Consider the following 6,000-nt stretch of genomic DNA (forward strand, 5'->3'; position numbering starts at 1 on the left):
GATAATATGCAGACATAACACGTAATTTATATTAAATACATATACAATTTAAATCAAGTAAAACATGTATATTTTGTTCATCCATCATAAATATCAAGTACACAGATAATATGCACACATAACATGTAATTTATATATATATATATATATATATATATATATATATATATATATATATATATATATATAAGATGAAAGTAACTATGCACTCACTTGTTAAAGTGATGATTCAAAACTCGGGGTACGCTGCACGTACGAAGGGGCAGGTGTCAGCTCCAGATGCGAGGCCATAGGGAACAAGCAAGGGTCAGGATTTTGCCACGTCACCCTCTTCGCAACAGCCTATTCCCGACTTCTAAATTTCATAACTTTCGCATAAGATCTCCGTTTTTGATGTTTTTTATGTCCACACGTAGGTGGCGACGTACTCTACGACTTTCGTTTAGACTCTATTGGCTAATTTAGAATTTTTTTTAAAGTTATATTTTAACTGGCCTGGACAGGTAAAGTCTGTTAAAATTTCATAACTTTGTCATTCGACGTCCATTTTCATCTGTCCTTATATCGTTGAGTTTTTATTAACGAGATCTTCGATTCTTATTTAGATTGTGTCGACTAAAAATTGGTCGATCTAAAATTTGAATTCTGGGTTGTGCACTACTATGCTAAATCTTAAAAAAACCATAACTTCCTCATACGAAGTCAGATTTTGACGTTATTTTTATGCGGGCTCTCGGTTTAACGTAAACTACGACTTTCGTTTAGATCGCTAAATCTAAAACGTATTTTATCGTAAACTCACCTTTTACGATTCCCGGTGTCGTGTCGATTTTGCAGCAAAATTTCGACATGTCATAACTTCTTTGTTATAAGTCGGATTTCAGCGTTCCTTATATCCCCAAAATCCTTGTTACGACTACTTCAATTTTCTTCATAGATATTTGGTCTATCTATTATTTCTTTTTGACGCTTATTTTTATTATTATTTTATTACGTCGTTAATAGCAAGTAAAATGCACATAATTCATATAATACTCAAATAATTCATCTTCATTACTTCAAAATAGGTTACAACTGTTGACCCTAACTATTTCATCGTTAAGATAACGCTTAGCCTAGAAACATGGGCGTTACATGATTAGGTAGGAAGATTGTGGGATGTCCAAGTAATCCAATGAATATGAATTTATCAGAACATAGATGAATCCAAGTGAGGGATGGTCACTTAGGGCTGCCAAGGATAGTTACAAGTGTGAAGCCACTTTAGAATTTATGCCCACGTTATAGTTTTGGATCGATATATCTGGAGGGAGTGTCAGGGTTCCTTGAGGCTAGGAAGAATCCAAGATAGGTCAGTAATATAAGTGTGGAGCATACTATCGTTTGGAAGACGAGACCTTAAACGGCTAATCGGGTAGTGCTGATAAGATATTGTTTGATTAAGGATTAACTGGGAAGGTCAATCAACGAGAGAGCCAATTCTGGTTGTGAGAGGGTTCAAAGTTAAGCAAGAAATAGTGTTCTTTGGTCAGTGACGAGCATCGGAGCAAATGATATGGATTCATGGTTAGGTTCAGGTCGAGGGTTGTGTTAGGACCTCTCTTCCTGTTCTTGTCTAATGAAGGTTTTGTGGTCTAAAGCACGACATGAACACATGATAGAGTTCAGTAGGCAAGGTTTTGACTCGTAGTGTTTTTGGTTAGTGTTTAGTTACGAGAGTAATGTAAGAATACGAAGCAGTCGTAGCATTCACCAGGATAGTGTGTGATTTGTGGAAGTGATGTAAGACTACGGAGCATCCGTAGCATTCACGAAGATAGTGTGTGGTTATGGAAGTGATGTAAGATTGCGGAGCAGCCGTAGCATTCACCAGGATAGTGTGTGGTTGTGGAAGTGATGTAAGATTGCGGAGCGGCCGTACCATTCACCATGTTAGTGTGTGGCTGTGAATGTGATGTAAGACTGCGGAGCATCCATAGCATTCACTAGGATAGGATGCGGTTGTGGAAGTATTATAAGACTGCGGAGTAGTCGTAGCATTCACTCGGTCGGTAGGCGGTGGTACTAGTGACGGAAGTCTATGAGTTGGCTCATGGCATCATCTAGGATAATTTAGATTGTTGCATGGTAGGGTGAAAGGCTATGAGTGGGCCTCAACATCTGTAATACTTGGAAGATCGTAGGATTGGTTAGAGCCAAATGTGATGCCAGTACTGTAACGCCTGTGTTTTCGGGCTTGCCGTTTTTAGCAATGTGATAGTCTAGGTTAACCTTTGTAACCCGTTTTGAAATAATAAGAATGTATTATTTGAGTATTATGTGTTTTGTGCTTAATTGCTTAATTATGTGGTTGATTAATTAAGAATAAAAATAAGTGTCAAAATTTAAGTGTAAAGTAAACTTAATATCTTTGGATAATGTTGTAGTAGTTGAAACGAGGTTTTCGAATATATATAGAACGCCCAAATCTGACTTCGTATGAGGAAGTTATGATTTATCGAAGTTTCGACTTAGCGGTGTGCAGCATGAAATACTCGATTTGAGATCGAGCGGTTTTTAGCCGAAGCAATCTAAATGAGAATCGAAGATCTCATTGTTGGTATCGAAGCGATAAAAAGTTAGGCGAGAACAGACGTCAAACGAAGAAGTTATGAATTTATAACGAAGTTTTTCTGTCGCGGCCTATTAGCACCAACGGAGATGAAGGAGATAATGATGCAACTTCAGGAGTTATTGGACAAAGGTTTCATTAGACCTAGTTCATCACCCTGGGGAGCTCCGGTGTTATTTGTGAAGAAGAAAGATGGAAGTATGAGAATGTGCATTGATTACCGAGAGCTGAACAAGGCAACCATAAAGAATAGATATTTGTTGCCAAGGATTGATGACCTGTTTGATCAATTGCAAGGTTCGAGCTATTTCTCGAAGATCGATCTAAGGTCAGGATATCATCAGCTAAAAGTAAGAGAGCAAGATATCGAGAAGACTGCATTCAGAACTAGATATGGACACTACGAGTTCTTGGTTATGTCGTTTGGACTAACCAATGCTCCGGCAGCGTTCATGGATTTGATGAATAGGGTTTGTAATCCTTTCCTTGATAAATCCGTGATAGTGTTCATAGACGACATTCTGATTTACTCGAAAAGCCAAGAGGAGCATGGCAGACACTTGCGAGAAGTGTTGGAAGTCTTGAAGAAGGAGAAGTTGTATGCAAAGTTCTCCAAATGTGATTTTTGGATTCGTGAAGTCCAATTCTTGGGTCACGTGGTCAACCAAGAAGGGATAATGGTTGATCCAGCAAAGATTGAAGCTGTGACAAAGTGGGAGCAACCGAAAAGTCCCACGGAGATTCGAAGCTTTTTGGGATTAGCTGGATATTACCGAAGGTTTATCCAAGGCTTTTCTTCGATCGCTAGTCCATTGTCAGCTTTGACCCACAAAGGAGCTATTTATGCTTGGAGTGAGAAGCATAAAGAAGCATTCGAGAAGCTAAAGAAGAAACTATGCGAGGCACCGATACTTTCTCTACCCGATGGAGTTGAAGACTTCGCTGTCTATAGCGATGCGTCTGGGGTTGGATTGGGTTGTGTTTTGACCCAAAGAGAAAAGGTGATAGCATATGCGTCTCGACAACTGAAAGAGCATGAAAAGAATTACCCAACTCATGATTTGGAGTTGGCATCGGTAGTTTTCGCTCTGAAAATATGGAGGCATTACCTCTATGGCACGAAGTGCAAACTTTTCACGGATCATAAGAGTCTCCAATATCTCTTTAATCAGAAGGAATTGAATACGAGGCAACGACGCTGGCTGGAATTACTTAAAGACTATGACTGTGAGATACTTTACCACCCCGGTAAAGCTAATGTTGTTGCTGATGCTCTCAGTCGGAAAGTCAATCTTGAAAGGAAAAGGCCAAGAGCGTTGAGAATTGAAGTTGTCTCGACTATTTTGGAAAGTATAAAGAAAGATCAGAGCGAAGCTTCTGAGAAGAATAACAAAAAGGAGGAACGTTTGGGCAAAACGTTGGTGTTCGGTGTAAACAGTCATGGACTGAAAGTGTTCCAAAATCGGATTTGGATACCTAAGACAGGAGGAGTCAGAGATCTTCGGATGGAAGAAGCTCACAAGACCATGTACTCGATTCATCCGGGTAGCACTAAAATGTATAGGGACCTGAAACCCTACTACTGGTGGCCGACGATGAAGCTTGATGTTGCAAAGTATGTGGCTGAGTGTGTGACTTGCGCGAGAGTCAAGACACAACATCAGAAACCGTACGGGAGTTTAGAACCTTTGCCTGTGCCTATGGGTAAGTGGGAAGACATTGCTATGGATTTTGTCACTAAACTGCCCAGAACAAAGAATGGCCACGACATGATTTGGGTGGTCGTTGATCGATTCACTAAGAGTGCGCATTTCATAGCAGCCAAGGAGAAATGGTCTATGGAAAAGCTTGCGAATTCTTACGTGAAGGAAATTGTAAGGCTTCACGGTGTTCCGTTAACGATTGTGTCAGATCGTGATAGCCATTTCACCTCACGATTTTGGAAAAGTCTACAAGAGGAATTGGGTACCAAGTTGTGTTTAAGTACAGCTTACCATCCGCAGACTGATGGTCAGAGCGCACGAACGATACAAACGCTTGAAGATATGCTGAGAGCATGTACTCTGGAATTCCTAGGTAATTGGGATGAACATTTACCATTGGTAGAATTTTCCTATAATAATAGTTTCCACTCGAGCATTAAGATGGCACCTTACCAAGCTTTGTATGGACAGAAGTGTCGTACGCCGTCTTGTTGGCTTGAGGTTGGGGAAAAGTAGTTTATGGGACCGGAGATGGTTCATCAAACTGCTGAAAAGTTGAAAATAATTAGGGAAAGAATGTTAGCAGCTCAGGATCGTCAAAAGAGCTATGCTGACAAGAAGCGAAGACCGATAACTTTTGAGGTTGGGGATTCGGTTTTGCTTAAAGTCTCGCCGTGGAAGGGACTTATAAGATTTGGTAAAAGGGGAAAGTTAAGTCCAAGGTTTATTGGACCGTTTAAAGTTCTTCAGAAGATTGGGAACCAAGCTTACAAGCTCGAACTACCAGAAGAACTGAATGGAATTCATAACACTTTTCATGTGTGTTATTTGAGGAAGTTCATGGGAGAAGTTCCCGACATAATTCCAATTTCTGAATTGAGAATTGATGAGAACAAAAGGTTGATTGAGGAACCAGAGGCAATTGTTGACCGAAAGACTAAGAAATTGCGACGCAAGATGGTTGGGTTAGTGCTTGTCCGATGGAAACACATGAATGGGCCGAATCTCACCTGGGAGACGGAGAGTGACATGATGGGTCGCTATATGCATTTGTTTGTTGATGTGTGATTCCGGGGACGGAATCATTCTAAGGTGGAGAGAATTGTAACGTCTGTGTTTCCGGGCTTGCCGTTTTTAGCAATGTGATAGTCTAGGTTAACCTTTGTAACCCGTTTTGAAATAATAAGAATGTATTATTTGAGTATTATGTGTTTTGTGCTTAATTGCTTAATTATGTGGTTTGATTAATTAAGAATAAAAATAAGCGTCAAAATTTAAGTGTAAAGTAAACTTAATATCTTTGGTTAATGTTGTAGTAGTTGAAACGAGGTTTTCGAATATATATAGAACGCCCAAATCTGACTTCGTATGAGGAAGTTATGATTTATCGAAGTTTCGACTTAGCGGTGTGCAGCCTGAAATACTCGATTTGAGATCGAGCGGTTTTTAGCCGAAGCAATCTAAATGAGAATCGAAGATCTCATTGTTGGTATCGAAGCGATAAAAAGTTAGGCGAGAACGGACGTCAAACGAAGAAGTTATGAATTTATAACGAAGTTTTTCTGTCGCGGCCTATTAAAAATAAATAATAAAAATAAAGTCAAAATTAGCCGACGAAGTCTAAACGAAAGTTGTAGAGCGTAGTCTCACCTTTCCGTGGATATAAATAACGTCGAAAACGGAGTT

The sequence above is a fragment of the Lactuca sativa genome, chromosome 2 (genome assembly GCF_002870075.4).
Source record: "Lactuca sativa cultivar Salinas chromosome 2, Lsat_Salinas_v11, whole genome shotgun sequence".
Taxonomy (NCBI): Eukaryota; Viridiplantae; Streptophyta; class Magnoliopsida; order Asterales; family Asteraceae; genus Lactuca; species Lactuca sativa.